At 40.5% G+C, this 20,522-nt stretch overlaps 1 long non-coding RNA gene across 2 annotated transcripts in view; it reads right to left on the reverse strand.

The window, feature by feature from the left end:
- LOC138641426 (uncharacterized) overlaps positions 1–20,522 on the reverse strand; it is a 201,782-nt gene that overhangs the window by 12,913 nt on the left and 168,347 nt on the right. The window contains exon 3 of one of the 2 annotated variants that reach the window (XR_011313830.1): positions 6,052–6,220. This is a non-coding gene — a long non-coding RNA (uncharacterized lncRNA). Of the gene's footprint in view, positions 1–5,963; positions 6,221–20,522 lie in introns of those variants that run through there. The other variant, XR_011313829.1, reaches the window with a different exon arrangement.

The raw sequence follows: 20,522 nt of genomic DNA on the forward strand, positions 1-20,522 counted from the left end.
GTATCAACTGTATATTGATTTACATAAAAAGTATTCCCTTGAGAACACAACATCAAAATAAAATGTCTCATACATCAGCTAATGTGTAAATGGTTTGACGTGTTTGTTAAGTAAAGCCTGAATTTTGGCCTGTTTAAGACTAGCTAGCCAGTAAATTGTATTTGTAATTTTGTGCATTAGTTGTTATATGACCTATTTAGAAAACACCAGTGATTGTCTTACCGCTGTCTCTAACATCATGTCCTCCCTCTATCTGAAACTGAACCTGTCAAAAACTGAACTCCTCGTGTTTTCTCCCTCTACTAACCTACCTTTGCCTGACATTGCCATCTCCGTGTGCGGTTCCACCATTACTCCAAAGCAACATGCCCGCTGCCTTGGGGTCATCCTTGATTCCGAGCTTTCATTCACCCCCCACATCCGATCACTGGCTCGCTCTTCTTATCTGCACCTCAAAAACATTTCTAGAATTCGCCCTTTTCTTACTTTCGACTCTGCAAAAACTCTTACTGTTTCACTTATTCATTCTCGTCTGGACTATTGTAACTCTCTACTAATCGGCCTCCCTCTTACCAAACTCTCCCCGCTCCAATATGTGCTGAATGCTGCAGCCAGGGTCATATTCCTCACCAACCGTTACACCAATGCCTCTACCTTGTGTCAGTCATTACACTGGTTACCCATCCACTCCAGAATCCAGTACAAAACTACTATCCTCATCCACAAAGCACTCTATTGCTCAGCACCACCCTACATCTCCTCTCTGGTCTCAGTCTACCACCCTACCCGTGCCCTCCGCTCCGCTAATGACCTCAGGTTAGCATCCTCAATAATCAGAACCTCCCACTCCCGTCTCCAAGACTTTACACGTGCTGCGCCAATTCTTTGGAATGCACTACCTAGGTTAATACGATTAATCCCCAATCCCCACAGTTTTAAGCGTGCCCTAAAAACTCATTTGTTCAGATTGGCCTACCACCTCAACACATTAATCTAACAATCCCTGTGTGGCCTATCAGAAAAAAAAAATAAAAAAAACCATAATCAGGTTCCTAATATCATGTTCTCATACACTTTATGCAGTTAATAGCCCTCTCTGTCTGTACTGCTACATACTTAGGCAGTTAACTGGTTCATTCAGCTTTTCATGAACACCTGAGCCTTACACTATGGCTGGTCCGAATAACTAAAGCAATTGTTACCATCCACCTCTCGTGTCTCCCTTTTTCTCATAGTTTGTAAGCTTGCGAGCAGGGCCCTCACTCCTCTTGGTATCTATTTTGAACTGTGATTTCTGTTATGCTGTAATGTCTATTGTCTGTACAAATCCCCTCTATAATTTGTAAAGCGCTGCGGAATATGTTGGCGCTATATAAATAAAATTATTATTATTATTATGTTATCCCCCTTTGCTTTGAAAATTCTCACATCCATGCTTATAGTGACATACTATATATATATATATATATATATATATATATATATGTAAACCGGTATATAGTATGTCACTATAAGTATGGATATGAGAATTTTCAAAGCAAAGGAGGATAACATAATAATAATAATAATTATTATTATTTTATTTATATAGCGCCAACATATTCCGCAGCGCTTAAATACATATATATATATATATATATACAGTACAGACCAAAAGTTTGGACACACCCTCTCATTTAAAGATTTTTCTGTATTTTCATGACTATGAAAAGTGTACATTCACACTGAAGGCATCAAAACTATGAATTAGCACATGTGGAATTATATACTTAACAAAAAAGTGTGAAACAACTGAAATTATGTCTTATAGTCTAGGTTCTTCAAAGTAGCCACCTTTTGCTTTGATGACTGCTTTGCACACTCTTGGCATTCTCTTGATGAGCTTTAAGAGGTAGTCACCGGGATGGTCTTCCAACAATCTTGAAGGAGTTCCCAGAGATGCTTAGCACTTGTTGGCCTCTTTGCCTTCACTCTGTGGTCCAGCTCACCCCAAACCGGATGGAATAGCATGCCCCTGCAAGATGCTGTGGTAGCCATGCTGGTTCAGTATGCCTTCAATTTTGGATAAATCAACAACAGTGTCACCAGCAAAGCACCCCCACACCATCACACCTCCTCCTCCATGTTTCAAGGTGGGAACCAAGCATGTAGAGTCCATCTGTTCACCTTTTCTGCGTCGCGCAAAGACACGGTGGTTGGAACCAAAGATCTTAAATTTGGACTCATCAGAACAAAGCACAGATTTCCACTGGTCTAATGTCCATTCCTTGTGTTCTTTAGCCCAAACAAGTCTCTTCTGCTTGTTGCCTGTCCTTAGCAGTGGTTTCCTAGCAGCTATTTTACTATGAAAGCCTGCTGCACAAAGGCTCCTCTTAACAGATGTGTTAGATGTGCCTGCTGCTAGAACTCTGTGTGGCATTGACCTGGTCTCTAATCTGAGCTGCTTTTAACCTGCGATTTCTGAGGCTGGTGACTCATATAAACTTATCCTCAGAAGCAGAGGTGACTCTTGGTCTTCTGTTGTGAATTCCGCTCTTGGGCTCCCTCCGGTGGTTGTAAGTGGCACTTTTGTGAGTTCTGCTCTTGGGCTCCCTCCGGTGGTTTTAAGTGGAATGGCTGCTCCTCGGATTTAGCAGTCAGCAGCTGCTTCCACTGATTGTCTTTTCTGCTCGGCTATTTAGCCTGGATCTTTCCTTCAGCTTGTGCCACTTGTCAATGGTTCCTGGTTGGATTCACATTTCTGCTTGGATATCCCTGATATCCTGACCAGTTCAGCAAAGATAAGTCCTTGCTTTGCTCTTTTCTGTCCACATGTAGTGGACTTAATTGTTCTGTACATTCTATGTTTTTGTCCAGCTTGTCAGTATGGATTTATTCAGTTAAGCTGGAAGCTCTGGGAAGCAGATTTACCCTCCACACCTTTAGTCAGGTGTGGAGATTTTTGTAAACTCTGTGTGGATTTTTGTAGTTTTTAATACTGACCACACAGTATTCCGTCCTGTCCTATCTATCTAACTGGACTGGCCTCCTTTGCTACATCCTGGTTTCATTCTACGTATGTCTTTTCCCTCTTCACTCACAGTCATTATTTGTGGGGGGCTATCTGTCCTTTGGGGATTTTCTCTGAGGCAAGATAGCTTTCCTGTTTCTATCTTTAGGGGTAGTCAGTTCTCAGGCTGTGACGAGGTGTCTAGGGAGTGACAGGAACATCCCACGGCTACTTCTAGTGTTGTGTTGAGCTTAGGAACTGCGGTCAGTACAGGTACCACCTCCTTCAGAGATCGTCCCATGTTGCTCCTAAACCACCAGTTCATAACAGTCTTCCTTTCCTGGGTCGGTCCTTGTTATGACCTGGTGGTTAGGACAATAATGGACCTGGTGGTTAAGAGCACACGGAATGACCTGATAGTTACTAATAATACAGGACGAGCTCTGAGACGTGGGAACTCTGCTGACCGCAATCCCTAATCCTATCACACACACTAGAAATAGCCGTGGATTGCTCCTAACGCTCCCTATGCAACTCATCACAGCCTAAGGAACTAGCTAGCCCTAAAGATAGAAAAATAAAGCCTACCTTGCCTCAGAGAAATTCCCCAAAGGAAAAGGCAGCCCCCCACATATAATGACTGAGTAAAGATGAAAATTACAAACACAGAGATGAAATAGATTTAGCAAAGTGAGGCCCGACTTACTGAACAGACTGAGGATAGGAAAGGTAACTTTGCGGTCAGCACAAAAAACTACAAAAAGACCACGCAGAGGGCGCAAAAAGACCCTCCGCACCGACTCACGGTGCGGAGGCGCTCCCTCTGCGTCCCAGAGCTTCCAGCAAGCAAGACAAAAATCAAAATAGCAAGCTGGACAGAAAAATAGCAAACAAAAGAAAAACAAGCAGGAACTTAGCTTCTCCTGGGAAGACAGGTCACAAGAACGATCCAGGAGCGAACTAGACCAATACTGGAACATTGACAGGTGGCATGGAGCAATGATCTAAGTGGAGTTAAATAGAGCAGCCAGCTAACGAATTAACCTCGTCACCTGTGGAAGGAAACTCAGAAGCCGCAGCCCCACTCACAACCACCAGAGGAAGCCCATGGACAGAACCAGCCGAAGTACCATTCATGACCACAGGAGGGAGCTTGACAACAGAATTCACAACAGGTCTTCATGTGAGCCAGTTTCTTTGTAGCGCTTGGTTTTTGCCACTGCACTTGGGGACACTTTCAATGTTTGCCCAATTTTTCGGACTGACTGACCTTCATTTCTTAAAGTAATGATGGCCACTCATTTTCCTTTACTTAGAATTTGTATTATGGCAAGAAAAAAGCAGCTAACAGTCTATTCAGTAGGACTAATCCAAGTAAGAAAAAACGAAAGTGCACTCACTGGTCTTGAAAACCACGTTCCTTTAATTAGAACATGTGCAGGTGACAACAGGGAGAACGTTGACAGAAAGGACGACGGCCGTTTCGTGCTGCCGTGCTTCTACGGGTCCTGATGACGGGACCCATAGAAGCGCGGCAGTGCGAAACGGCCGTCGTCCTTTCTGCCCGCGCTCTCCCTGTTGTCACCTGCACATGTTCTAAGTAAAGGACCATGGTTTTCAAGACCGGTGAGTGCACTTTCGTTTTTTCTTACTTGGATTATTTCATTGCAGGTACTATGCTCAATGCATTCTTAGGAATAGAGGCTGCCGCTTGCAACGCTGAGAGCCAGGGGCCGTCAGAGGGTGAGTATATCCATATTTTTTATTTTTATTATTTATTTTTTACATGAATATGGATCCCCGAGCCTGAAGGAGAGTCTCCTCTCCTTCAGACCCTGGGAACCATCCAGGATCGCACCCTGCACACGCCGTACCCGGCGTATAAGACGACCCCTGACTTTTGAGACGATTTTCAGGGGTTAAAAAGTCATCTTATATGCCGGAAAATACGGTATATATATATATATATATATATATATATATACACACACACATTTGTATTGCACATTGCTACAGGTCTTCTGTTCAACTTGGCTGTGGCTGTCATTTCTGGCATACCCCATGTGAAGGCTGCAGTCAATCACTGGCCTCAGTGGTATATGTCACATGACTATGTACAGTGATTTGCTAAAAGTATTGCATGGGTATTTGGAATGTCATCACTATGGCCATGGTAAACAGTGGAGCGAAAAAAACTATTTTTCTCAGGTTAATTACACAGTAATCCAGCATTGCTTGAGGTGTTCATAAATAATCATAGAATCTGCAGCCTTGGTGGGATATCACACAGTTTAGTGAAAAAGTCACATAATGCAATCCAGCACTTCCTTACAATAAAATGGCATAGAGACACACATTAGAGTGGAGTGGGAAAAACTTGTATTTTGAACTTAACCAGCTTTTATTCATGGTGTCATACCAACCGCAAAAAACGCTGCATGTTGCTCATGCTACTGTGAGCATCCTGAATGGCCATAACATTCTACCATGGCCTACAGTGTCTCCGGACTTGTCTGTCATCAAGCTAATCTTGGGCACCATTGGTTGACAATCCCAATGGAGCTGCCAGCAGCGGATCTTGATGATTCACATGCCCACATGTATTTAGTGTGACAGAATATTCCACAAGCAACCATTAATATCCTCATTATTATCAGCCAAAGTGTGTAAGTGCATGTATTTCTCCCCATAACATTTAGTTTCAATAATGAGAAAATCTAGATGTAATAAAAATCTTGTTTCCATGTTTTCATCATTTACATATCATTAAAATGTTTATCGATCCTGTGATCTCCATAATTCCGCAACTTTTGCAAGTTCAGTGTTGAGAGGTGTGTATATAAATTTGCATTCAAAATGTTTATCTCATTTGTTAATATTATTTTACATTGATTTCTCAATATTAATATTAGACAAATCTTCAAGTGAAAGCAAAAATAAGAACATAATCCTTTTATTTATTAAAACAGTAAATAGAGCCCGAATACTGTAATTGCCACATGTTCTTGATGCAGGATAACTGCTTTCTAAATGACTCTATAGATTGTCTGTGAAAATTATACCTGAGTGCTGCAAGCTCCAGGATGAAGTCAGATTCTTTGTCTTTTATAATTGGAAGACCTCCAGTTGAGAGAAATAAGCATCCGGAGTTTGAGGTTATAAATAGAACAAATTGGAGAGTTGGCATTTTCTCGGCAGTTTTGATGAATCTCGTTTCAGGTTCCAGGCAGTCTATTCAAATATAGATTGGGGATTATATAGAAATGCTTTTTCTGTTTCACTTAGCACTACCAGATTTCCACAGTAGTTAAAATGACCATCTTCAAAACACATTTTAAACTCAAGTTTTGCAAAATCAATGCTCAAGTAGCTATTCACTGCTGGTCGGCTATGCCCTACGATAATTATAATTTTGACATTGCTGCTTCTGATTTTCTGTTATCACTTGTGGCATCAAAATGATTTTACAGTCCTGACTAACAAAAAGGGTCTAATGCCAAGTGTGAAGTATGTCTGTTTCAATGGTAGCATGTGTAGCTCAGCATGACTTGATGATGGGTTAAGACAGTGCGTAGTTTTTTGGAAAATAATATGTTCTGTGATCTTCAGAACATTGTGTTTTGAATTTAATAGTCTTTAAAATGTTGCATGGTGATATTTTTGACTCAATTAAAACCAATGCTAGGTTTTAATCTTTTGCAGTAGCAAATTTCTTGATTCTATTTTTTCTGTACTTTGCAAAAAGTTCTACCTAATTGTATTTTTAGAAAAGGATTTTATTACTGGCTAATGTTAGGGAAGTGTCAGATGGCCGTATAACTTGGACGGGGATCACAACACAATGCTCGGACTGGCCAGCGGCTCTCCTGACCCAAGCATGTATTTCTGTGCAGTTGGCTCAGGTTGGGAGAGCCGTTGGCCAGTCCGGGCACATTGCGGCGTTGTGATCCCAGTCTGAGTTACACAGCCGGCTGACTCTTTCCTAATGTGTAAATAAGGTCTCAGGGTGGGGCAGATGAATCAATATTCTAACGTTTCTAAACTGAATCAAAGAGTAGAAAAAAACAAATGTGTGCCAAGTGTTTTTGTTGTGGGCCGTACCACATTATTAACAATATGTACAATTTATATCTACTTTGGTGGCAAAATTTGTGACTTACTACAGCAGAAAATTTTTCTAAAGCCTTTTTTTTAAGTTTGACCCTTTGAATTTAAATTTCAGTTCTCTGTATGAGGACTATTAGGCCGGAGTCACACTACAGCGAGACACGGCCAAGTCTCGCAGGTTAAAACCAAGCTCTGGCACCAGCACTCCGGAGCGGAGCATGCAGCTCCATGTATTGCTATGGGCCCGCACGCTTCGCTCCGGAGGGCAGGTGCCAGAGCTGGGATTTAACCTGTGAGACTCGGCCGTATCTCGCTGTGTGTGATCCCGGCCTTAGGATATGTGCACACATTAAACATTTGTTGCAGATATTTCTGTATCAAAAATGTGTCACTTGACAGCAAAAACACTACATAAAAATCAGCTGCCCTTTTTGACTCAGTTTTTTTTCTTATGCAATTTTCCCTAGGCATTAGAAAATGCTGCAAAAATGCTTAAAAATTGTTAAAATTCTCATTCACTTTGCCGGTACAGTAAAATGCTGCATTTTTGTTGCAGATATTTCCGCAGCAAAGTGTCATTTGGCAGGAAAAATGCTACATTAAAAAGTGTCATTTTTTACATGTTTTTTGTGGCATCAAAGTGATTTTACTGTCCTGACTAACAAAAAGGATCTGATGCCAAGTCTGAAGTATGTCTGATTTTTATTAATTTTTAAGGAATTTTTCCCCAGTTGTTAGAATGGGTGGAAAATGCTGCAAAAACTCTGGAAGAATTGTCAAATTCTCGTTCACTTTGCTAGGACAGTGAAATGCTGCATTATTTCACTGCAAAAACGTGAAAAATGCAGGAAAAAAAGGCAACATGTGCACATACCCTTAATCTGTAGAGCAGCATACCTCAAGAGTTGGAATCGTCAATGGTCTGAAAAAAGGCTTCTATGCTTTTTATTTAGAATAAGTACATAATACATAAATATATGTATTTACTTATGTGAATACTTAAATTCATTGTTCTGAATATTGATTCAGTCAAGCAACCCTTGGGATCAGGAAACATAATGGAATATATTTGCCTTTTTGGACAGATTGGTTCATGTGTCATGGTTGTACATATACCATGCTTTATTTTATGTCCCATCCTTTGAATGAACTTGATGGACATGTCTTTTTTCATATTGTGTAGGAGGGCTATGGGTGCCATGATAGCATATTGGGGCTGTAGGTGTATCCTACTGTATGGGGAGATGAGGAGGCAATTTATTATGTGGGAGGTGCTATGAGGTCTTCTTATTTTGTGTGTGAGGATCATACTGTGGGTTCATTACACTGTGTTGGTGGTCAGAGGTTATTATATGTATTTGATGCTGTGGGTACATAATACTGTGTGAGAAAGTTGTGGAGGCAATAAAGTGTGTGGAGAGATCATACTGTGTTGGGTGTCAATAGAGAGAAATAATATATGTGTGAAGGGTCCATCATACTGTGTTTCTGATGCTGTAAGACGATGGTACTGTGTGTGGGCTGTGGGGCCATGTTACCTTGTGGGGGCTATGGAGGCATCAAACTATGTGGTGAGCTATAGGGAAATAACACTAACTTAATGGTTACATAGTAACATAGTTAGTAAGGCCGAAAAAAAGACATTTGTCCATCCAGTTCAGCCTATATTCCATCATAATAAATCCCCAGATCTACGTCCTTCTACAGAACCTAATAATTGTATGATACAATATTGTTCTGCTCCAGGAAGACATCCAGGCCTCTCTTGAACCCCTCGACTGAGTTCGCCATCACCACCTCCTCAGGCAAGCAATTCCAGATTCTCTCTGCCCTAACAGTAAAGAATCCTCCTCTATGTTGGTGGAAAAACCTTCTCTCGTCCAGACGCAAAGAATGCCCCCTTGTGCCCGTCACCTGTCTTGGTATAAACAGTTCCTCAGCAAGATATTTGTGTTGTCCCCTTATATACTTATACATGGTTATTAGATCGACCCTCAGTCGTCTTTTTTCTAGACTAAATAATCCTAATTTCGCTAATCTATCTGGGTATTGTAGTTCTCCTATCCCCTTTATTAATTTTGTTGCCCTCCTTTGTACTCTTCCTAGTTCCATTATATCCTTCCTGAGCACCGGTGCCCAAAACTGGACAATAGTAACATAGAAACTGGACAATAGTAACATTTTTGTGCACTTTTAGAGGCTGAAATATTCTAGGTACATGAAAATTCTTAACCTGTTATTACTATATGACCTACAGTTACATCATATGCTGGCTCCCTGACTTTGATGAGGTTTCAGGACCTTTCTTGGCAGATGATTGCTGTGATAATTAGTCATTATCTGTCTCTAATAGCCATGCATATCATACCCCTTTAGTGCTCCCCACATATTTTGTTGACCTTACAGAGACCCTATCCCATAAAGTTTGATTCTCCCACAATGAGCCCCCAAAGTATGATTTCCCCATATAGTTCTCACAAACACATTGTGAGGCCCACATAGTGACCCATACACAATATGATGTGCCCATACTGACCCACCACTCATTACAATGGCCTCACGACACCCTAACAAAGTATTATTCCCCTAAAGCCCCTTACATGGTATGATGCTCCCACAGTCAATTACACACATTGAGACCCCCCATAGTTACCTCAAACACAGAATAATGCCTCCACAGTTTCTCCCACTCAGTAAGATGTCGCCAACAACTCCTAACACGGTAGGATACCCTGAGAGCACCACACACAGTATAATGACCCAACAGTTTGATGCCCAACAGCCTCCTCACATTGTATAGCACTCCGACAGTAACTTACACACAATATGATATCTCCTCAGCCACCAACACACTATGAAGCCTTCCCACACACTATAATGTTACCACAGTTTAACACGCAGTATGATTTTCCATAGAGCTAACCCCACTGTATAATGTCCCCCACAGCTCCTTATTCACATTATAATGACACCACAGTCCCTCATAAAGTTTTATAACCACTGGAGCTCCCTACATGGTGTGATGGTCCTCATAACCTACCCACAAAGTATGATGGACCCCTACACACCCCTCACATGATTACTCCATAGTCTACCTCTCTCCCATCCCACCGCAAGTACTAAATGATAAAATAATAAAGGAAAAAATACCCACCTAGCCCCAACCCCTGATGCATTGATACATTCTGTAAAATGTGTGCATTGAAGCTTCGAACAGCAAATGAGATCTAGTGATGCCATTATGCCTGGGGTACTGAGACTCCAGTGCACAATTGCAGGTACCTGGGGTGGTATGCTATTCTCAATCAGCCCCCAATTTATGTGCCCTATAGCAGCCATGTGTTCTGATGATATTAGTGGTATGCTACTGCATTTCACACAGGAAGTTGATGTTTTTTTCCATTTGTTGGTAAACACACACATCATCGATTAGCTCTGTCTTGACATATTACATATTTCAGTTCTCTCATGTAAACTTACATTTCTTGTGACTATCCATAGTCAACAATTCCGGTTACAACTACAACTTACCATTGTTATTTATGTAAAAATATCATAACTTTTTAAATTTAATTTTATATTATCTTAACTTAGCTTAAGATCAGTATCATTTTTTTAAATCAACAGTCCAAACAGTGGTAAGGAAGCATACAAGTAGCATGTAAATGATTGGACATCCCTGGTCAAAATTATTGATTGTGATCAGTTAAGCAAGTTGAAGATCAAATGATCTCTAAAAGGGCTAAAGGTAACAATGACTCATTTCCTTTGTATTTTAGGCAAAAAATATATGTTGTCATTTTTTTACATTTTAAAAACATTTTGAAAACCTTTTACTATCTTTGTATAGTCTGTTCCTGCTTTGTAGGCCGCCACCATTTTCATTTTCAGAGTGCTAGACAGCTGCTTAGAAGAACCCATGGCTGCTGTTTTTTGGCACAAGGTAAGAGAAGGTTGGGTTTTTATAAAGCAGGGAATTTTGCATCACCTGGCCTTTCCTAATGATGAAAGCGATCAAGCCATAACCCCAACAAGCTAATTAAGGTCTGAAACCTTGGTCAAAGTTATCTGAGCACACAAATCTCCAAGGATGCCCAAACTTTTACAATGGCCCATTTCCCTTTTCTTCATTTTAAAAATGAAAAAAGGACATTATTTTTTGGCCTAAAATACAAAATGTGTCATCTTTACAGTTAGGCCTTTTAGAGATCATTTCATCTTCAAATTGATTAACAGTTCACAATAACAGTAATTTTGACCAGGGGTGCCCAAACTTTTACATGCCACTGTAAATCAAACGTCAGCATGCCATGAAAAACACAAACCCTTGACATGCAAAAAAAAAACATACAGCTCTGTCAACATAAGAATAAAATTATTACATGTTTGGGAAAATGGAAACACAAGCAATTTTTTTCCAAATCTGTATACTCATATTATCATAACTGACTTATTTTCCCCCTTGGCCAGAAGCTGTGGTATGTGTCGACCATGAACTGGAGCAGCTCTGCAGCCATTACACGGTAATCAGTAGGGGCACATATATAAGTATATCTCAGTACAGGATAAATTTTTTTAACACATCCAATTGTGGACTTTATTATTGTTTCAAGACCTATTGATTACAATATACTTTGTTTGTGGGACAACCCTTTTAAGTGTTACAAAATACTTGATGGTTTCTTTTTCATTTGAAGGGTGACTACTCTGTCTTGACCAAATGAACAGTAGCAGAAATATAAAAAGTCCCTCGCTGGGACCTAAATACCTATATACAACATGGAAAGACTTGACTAAAACGCAGCCCTGGTAGAGAAACTCTGCCAGTCCACAGACAATATCCTCTAATCAAGAATCATTTTGTTCAGCTGTCACAAGTTACTGATCTGGACAATAGACCGGAGTCTTGCAAAATGATTCTCCCATCTCTACCAGAGATCATTAGGCTTGATTTTCACAGACAGAACACATACCCATTAGAGTCTATGGGGATGTTCACATGTCTTTTTCTGGACCATGTATCCATGCAACAATTATGGTGGCATGTACGTTTTTTACCGGTGATGCATGCATGTTTACTTACTGCCGGTTCTGCTCTGAATGACACAACCAGGACACACAGGCGGATGTAGAGTTCTTCCAGCCCATGAGCAATACCGAGGAGGCTTGTGCTATAACACTTCCAGAGGATGCGGCACCTTTCACTTCACAGGTCCCATGCCCCTTCTGTTCTTTAACAGCTTTTCCAGCAGGAATTCCCTTGCATCCGGACAGGTTCGGATTCTGGTTCAGTTCAGCTTCAATCTACCGCCGTTCTTTACTCAGTCAGGTGCTGTCATGAGGGGATGTCACCCCATCCCTCTCCAGCACAGCCTCATACACTCCTCATTCCTGCAGACTCTGCCCAAGATGGTCACTCTTCCTCTTCCTGTCTTTCACTTTTATGAGAAACCCTCCCTTTCACACCTTACAGACATATTACAGGCTCTTAACCATGGTCAAACAACAGCAACATTGTGTGGCCAGTAAACAACATTTACTATAAAGAAACAAATCTATTGACAATTACAAAGATTCAGGAGTGAGAACAATTACATTTATCTTCAATTACACTGCCCCGGTGAGCCGACACACATCTCACACTTTTATACAAACTGAAACCAGATACTGATACATACACTATCGTTCAAAATTTTAGGGTCACTTAGAAATTTTGTTATTTTTGAAAGAAAAGCACAGTTTTTTCCAATGAAGCTAACATTAAATGATTCAGAAATACACTTTATACATTGTTAATGTCGTAAATGACTATTTTAGCTGCAAACATCTAGTTTGTAATGCAATATCTTCATAGGTGTATAGAGGCCCATTTCCAACAACCATCACTCCCGTGTTCTTATGGTACTTTGTGTTTGCTAACTGTGTAAGAAGGCTAATGGATGGTTAGAATACCCTTGAAAACCCTTGTGCAAGTATCTTAGCACAGCTGAAAACAGTTTGGCTGGTTAGAGAACCTATAAACCTGACCTTCCTTTTAGAAGTTGAGAATTTGGAGCATTACATTTGTTGGTTCCATTAAACTCTCAAAATGGCCAGATAAAAAATAACTTCCATGTGAAACCCAACAGCATATTCTTGTTCTTAGAAATGAAAACTATTCCATGCTAGAAATTGCCAAGAAACTGAAGATTTCCTACAACGGTGTGTACTACTCCCTTCAGAGGAGAGCAGAAACAGGATCTAACCAGAGTAGAAAGAGAAGTGAGAAGCCTCACTGCACAACTGAGCAACGAGACAAGTACATTAGAGTCTGTAGTTTGACAAATCAAGTTGAGGTCCTCAACTGGCAGCTTCATTAAATAGTACACGCAAAATGCCAGTGTCAACGTCTACAGTGAAGAGGCGACTCCGGGATGCTGGCCTTCAGGGCAGAGTGGCAAAGAAAAAGCCATATCTGAGACTGGCTAATAAAAGGAAAAGATTAATATGGGCAAAAGAACACAGACCTTGGACAGAGGAAGATTGGAAAAAAGTGTTATGGACAGACGAATCCAAGTTTGAGGTGTTTGGATTACACAGAAGAACCTTTGTGAGATGCAGAACAACTGAAAAGATGCCGGAAGAGTGCCTGACGCATCGTCAAGCATGGTGGAGGTAATGTGATGGTCTGGGGTTGCTTTGGTGCTGGTAAAGTGGGAGATTTGTACAAGGTAAAATGGATTTTGCATAAGGAAGGCAATCGCTCCATTTTGCAGCGCCATGCCATACCCTGTAGACAGCGCTTGATTGGAGCCAATTTCATCCTACAACAGGACAAAACTACAACAAAGCACACCTCCAAATTATGCAAGAACTATTTAGGGAAGAAGCAGGCAGCTGGTATTCTATCTGTAATGGAGTGGCCAGCGCAGTCACCAGATCTCAACCCCATTGAGCTGTTGTGGGAGCAACTTGACCGTATTGTACGCAAAAAGTGCCCATCAAGCCAAACCAACTTGTGGGAGGGGCTTCTGGAAGCATGGGGTGAAATTTCTCCAGTTTACCTCAGCAAATTAACTGCTAGAATGCCAAAGGTCTGCAATGCTGTAATTGCTGCAAAGGGAGCATTCTTTGACAAAAGCAAAATTTGAAGGAGAAAATTATTATTTCAAATAAAAATCTTTTTTAAGTATGAGTTTTTAAGTATAATTTTTCACAGAAAACACAAAATTGTCTGGGTGACCCTAAACTTTTGAACGGTAGTGTATTTATTTCAGATTGTAATTTGTTTTTATTGTCTGATTGTATATTTCTGGATTCAATTCTATGTACATGATTATGGAGTCACCTGTCATTCTTGCACTGCTGTTAAAGAAGCACTCCCATCAAAACTTTCATCCTCTTAATATAGTGCAATTTTCATATTATATAACACATTATCAGGGGCCTGCTGCACCCTGCGAGTGCATTTGTCATTTGACAAGGTTTTGGTGAGTCTGCCCTTCATGTTGTGTTTTATATAACACATTGCTCATTTTTCCTTTCTACTGTCACGGGTTTACTGTGACAGAGAGGAGCCAGAAGACCACAGCATCTGATTTCTAATTCCCCTGCACTGATTACAAGCACTTCACCTTCATATTTAATGGCGCAGGTTTAGCAGTGCAGGGATTAATCTGCTCAGTTGAGAGCTCTTGGAAGCTTTCCTGCATTAAGGCTCTCAGCGGTTCACTGTTAGCCACTCCCATTTGGCTCAGCTGCTCCGCCCCTACCAGTGCCATTGACTTTTGCAGTGACTGATGAGTCATGCAGAGAAAATTGACCTCCTGTTTCTACACAAAGCTTTGAAGGATTCAGCTAGTCAGTTTTTAATAATGTGATGTCACAGACATAATGGAATACAGAAGAATAAGGTGGGTAGAAGTGTAAAATAAGCAATTTTAAGTACACAGTGCCATATAATATATTAAGAGGATACAAATTTTGATGGGATTGCTTCTTTTACTGCATTCAGAAATGGAGATGGTGCTTTGACTTTATATGAAGTTTTTGTCTGCATACTATATTTGACAGCAATAGACAGGATCTGTCTCATTGATTTGTATAAGAGAGTTTTCTGTGCATGCTCTGTGACCTTTACAGAGGTCATTGTACAAGAAGAGGAAGGAGGTGAGCAGTGTCTATAACCTATTGTCAATTGCTGTATAATCCTTTACCATTATAACAGAGGTGTCACCTTTCATTGCAATACAGCTTGTAATGATAAGAAGATGATTGTTAATGATCTCTACAGAACCGGAAATATCCCGAAAGTGCAACATTTCTGTAATGTTAATATAGATGTTGTCATGAAAACTAAACAAATGCGTAACATGAAAGTTTCATTTTAAAAGTTTAATTTATTATTTCAATCTACCAATGTTCATATAGTACATTATTTTTACTGGTTAACTAGATAAAAATATTTTGTGTGTGTTCTTATGAACTTTGTGAATATATAAGATCGAAAAGTGTAATGCCGATGATGCTGATGGTTTTGAGTATTTTCTTCCACCTTAGTGTCTGACTACATACCGTATTTTTCGGACTATAAGACGCACCGGACTATAAGGCGCACCCAGGTTTTAGAGGTGGAAAATAGGGAAAAAAATATTTGAAGCAAAAAAAATGTGGTAAAATATTTAATAACATACTATTATATATAATAACACCACATATAATAGTATGCTATTATGTTGGAAGCTGCGGGACCAGTGTGGTGTCTGTGAAGTACTATATGAAGATGCTGGAGGGTGAGTATAAGAATGGGGGCACAGGGCTTATATTTAAAGCACCACTCCAGCACTGCAAAATAACACTGGGGTGCTGCTTTAAAATCCAATGGGAGAACTATAACTCCCAGCATGTCCTGCAGATCCTATGACATGCTGGGAGTTATAGTTCACTAAAGAAGTGGCAGAGTGCTTTATTGTGGTTTGGAAAGACTAACCTCTCAATTGTGGCAGCCAGCCACACTGTGGTGAGGTAAAAGCATCCCATGACTGCACACAGAGCCTTCCCTCTTGTTGCCTTTCCACAGCACAGGTAATGGAAGCCAGCAGATTCTAGTGTTGGAGTCTGAAGGACCTGTGATGATGTCAAGAAGAGGGAGGGCTCTGTGCTGCCATGTGACGCTCCAGTCCACCCACTTCTGACATCATCACAGGTCCTCCTTGTGCACACTGCACAGCACTCAGCTCCAGCCCAGGAAGGTACAGCGATCTCCTCTCCCCCGGACCCGGCTGCTGCTGCCTCCTCCTGCCACGGACACACAGATCTCCCCAGCTCCTGCAGGAATCAGCGCTGGGGAAGCCATGTGTGTCCCTGCTTAAGTGCAGTATTCATTTGCCTCTCCAGGCTCAGCTGATAGGTGGGCGGGGAGTAGCTAATGAATATTCACTGCACTTAATCATTGGGACCACATGGTTTCTCCAGCACTGATTCCAGGCAGTGGGGACATCCTGAAGTGGGATAACAGTGAGATCCCACTCACTGCTGCTCCCCTCCCCTCATGCTACATCCGTACTATAAGATGCACCCACACTTTCCTCCCAAATTTGGAGGAAAAAAAGTGCGTCTTATGGTCAGAAAAATACGGTATATTATTTCTGTATGGAAGGTGAGATCGATAAAACATTAAACATCTAAGATTTCCAAAAATGTTTCAACTAAAAATATTGTATTGATCTAAGTAATCATCATCTGAATAGTTATTTATCAAGATGCCCTCATATTTTTCGCAATTGAATCAAATCTAATATATAAAGCTGAATGTGTGTGTGTATGTGTGTGTGTGTGTATGTCCGGGATTGGCGTCTGCACCGTTGCAGCTACAGCCACAAACTTTTGCACCGGCACACGTCTGGACCCCGAGAGCATCATAGGCTATGTTGTGAGGTGAAATTTTAACCCCGCGTGTTCCAATTCACCAAACAATTTTGCCCCTATCTACATAATGGGGAAAAGTGAAAGGAAAAGTGTTGGAGGCAAATTGACAGCTGCCAGATGTGAACAAGGGGGATTTAAAGAATGAGAGCAATGGCACCAAAGAGTATATGCCGTACAATTGCTAAGGTGGGGCCCCGACATGGGATACTCACCACACACGGGGATTTGAACACACACAAAATGCGCCACACTACCACGTGCTTGAACACATATACCACCCTCAGCACACATTTCACCACACATACACCAACCTCGCCACATAAAAGTCGCCGCTCAAAACTCGCCACGCGCAACACTCGCCACATGCAAAACTCACCTCATGGAAAACTTGCCACACGCAAAACTTGCACACCCGGAAAAATTGCCACATGCACAAAAGTTGCAACATATGCAAAAGTTGCCTCACGCAAAACTTGCACATACTCAAAATGCACCACACATAAAACTCACCACGCGAAAAACTCGCCATGCGCAAAACTTGCTGCACACAACTTGCTACACTAACCTGTCACATGCAACTCGACACACAAGAAGTTGCTACACGCATGTCGCCACACAAAACTCATCTCACAAAAGTCACAACATGCATGTCACCACACGCAACTCAACACACACAACTTGACTTCTGAAACTCACCCTAAAACACACACAAGTCTGGTATTATCCTTCAAAAATAAAAATCTGATTAATAAGCAGACAAACTACAAGAACAACAAATGTACCATATAGGAAATACGGCAGTTGTCAGTCACATGACCTGTCTATTATGTGTATGTGTGAGCTAATATATCCTGCCAGGGGGGAGGGCTTCCTGTTGGCTGGGGATTTATCAGGCTGCCAATAGCAAGCAATCACAGCTCAGCTTCTATTTTGCTACAGTTAATTAATCTGAGCTCTGATTGGCTAATATAGGCAACAAAGGACATTTCCAGTATAACAAAGCTAATATATGTTGTTAAATGCTTCTATTAGCTTAGTTTTTGCCTTTTAATAATTACATTTCTATTTGTTTTGTGGTTTTTGTGTGCATACAAAATTTTTGTCAACACATTCTATTTTGCTAACAGCAGTTATCAACCCGGGCAAAGGCGGGTAGTACAGCTAGTATATTATATAATTGACCACTGGGAGGAAGGCTTAGTTCTTCATCAGATCTATTTTATATTCTGACCTGATATATTAACCTATAGTTTGTCTTGATATATTGCCCAATATTTTTTAGGGTAAAGAATCAACCGTATTTTTTACGAGCCATCAGTGATTGAGTTAAATATTTGCATGGGTTCATCTTTGTCCCATAAAAGCTCACACTGAGAAAAAGTTTGTTTAAATCATAAAATATATTTTATATCAATGGCAAATAAATATTTATCAAGACTGAAATTAAACTATATAAAAGCAATTCTGTGGATTCACCAATACATGAGAATAGAAATAGGCTATGAAAAAAACTGTTTATACCAAATAACAATTTGGGGTCTGCAATATATTATTCTGTGGTACAGCGTGCAAAAGTAATTTCTGTAATAAAATGAATGTCACAGAGAATTTAGAAATGCAAAATATATTGTTAGAACATTGTATTTAAATTACAGTTGGAAGTTGGACGGTTATGTCACATAGCTTGGAAGGCAGAATAAAAACAATGTTCTGTATTCAGTGATATCAAAAAAGTTAATCTTTCTCTGCCCTCTCATAGTGCAGTTTTGGAAGTCAGACATAAGATTGAATTGAAGGAGGCCTAAAAAACATTACTCGGTTCAATTATGTTTAAAATTATTTATGTCCAAAACCAAATAGACCTTTCCAATATAATTTCACTGTCAAAATGAATGAGTGAAATTACTGAATATTAGCTGCTACTGTTTTTTTCTTTATTATGTGCCCACTTTTATATTTTAGTGGAAATTACATGCAAAGGGTCTTCAGGGAGGTCAGAAGAGTAGCAGATGTTCTGGTCTACTGTCGGCTGCTGACTGTGAGTTCACTGCTGGTCATCATGGACATCTTTTCTCATATTTATGTAATAGTAGTAGTCAAAGGCGCTCCTCAGCTTCCAAATCCTGCAAAAACCATTTGCTGCAGGTATGATGACAAAGGTGTAACTTGCAGCTCCTAGATTCCAGCAAAAAATTTAAAAATTGTGTCTTTAAAACAAAAAAAGTGGAGACAGTACCTTGTGCAATAACATAAATGGACAATATGACTCAGTGGAACTGTAAGGTATGTGTACACTAGAGTTGAGCGAAACGGATCGTTCATTTTCAAAAGTCGCCGACTTTTGGCAGTCGGGTTTCATGAAACCCGGCCCGATCCCTGTGTGGGGTCAGCCATGCGGTACGCGACTTTCGCGCCAAAGTCGCGTTTCGTATGACGCACTTGGCGCCATTTTTTCAGCCAATGAAGGAGCGTGGGCAGAGTGATGACATAGGTGATAGGGGCGTGGACGCCTATCGTCATCTTGTCGATTGTGCGCTGTAGCGATTTGCAATGTGTAACACCAGCTTTTCTGTTCAGGGACGGAGGGGAGAGCGAGAGAGAGAGAGAGAGAGGGAGGGAGGGAGAGGGGGAGGGAGAGAGAGAGAGAGAGAGAGAGAGAGAGAGAGAGAAAAAAAAAATTCCCATTGACTTTGCATTGGGTTTCGTGTTTCGGTCGATCCCCGACTTTTCGCCATAATCGGCCGATTTCACTCGACTCGACTTTAGAGATAGTTGGGTTTCGCGAAACCCGACTCGACCCTAAAAAAGTAAAAGTCGCTCAACCCTAGTGTACACGTTGCAAATTTGCCTGTGGAATTTTCTGCGCAGATTCTGCATCTCTTGGCAGAAAACACAGGTAAAAATCGATGCACTTCTGGTGCATTTTTGATGCGGATTTTCATGCGTTTTTTTCATGCGGACTTGTATGCGTTTTTGCATTCTAATTAAAGATCTATTATTTAACAACCACAAAAAGAATTTTGATGCAATTTCTTGTCCAACCTTCATTTACATAGTCCATTAAAGAATAATGTTTACACACACAGAAAGATAGATTGATAATAGATAGATAACAGATAGATAGATAACACAGGTCTGCAAAAAAAATTTTCAAGAGCTGTTTTGGTTATTCCACATAATCTTTATGTTTTTAAGTGCGCTGAATCCGAAAATTACCTCCGTTTTGTCATAGGACATCACGTTTTCTGACAATTTAAGTAACTATGTTAAATAAGACAATACCTCAAAATAAATGAAAATAGACTCATAAAATTAATTTTTTATTACAAATGTTTCATGAAAATCATTTTTTAACTGGAATGAGCTCACTAACACACTAAAATCGATTCTTCTTCCCTGTGAGGCTTCTCTTGGTACATTTACGCTTGTGAGTCTGGAATGTCTCTCTGAAGCGTCCAACAGTAGTCTGCCTTCATTGTAATGCTCCATCTTCCCTGGTATCTTCCTTCCATCTCTTTAA

The sequence above is a fragment of the Ranitomeya imitator genome, chromosome 6, assembly GCF_032444005.1.
Source record: "Ranitomeya imitator isolate aRanImi1 chromosome 6, aRanImi1.pri, whole genome shotgun sequence".
NCBI lineage: Eukaryota > Metazoa > Chordata > Amphibia > Anura > Dendrobatidae > Ranitomeya > Ranitomeya imitator.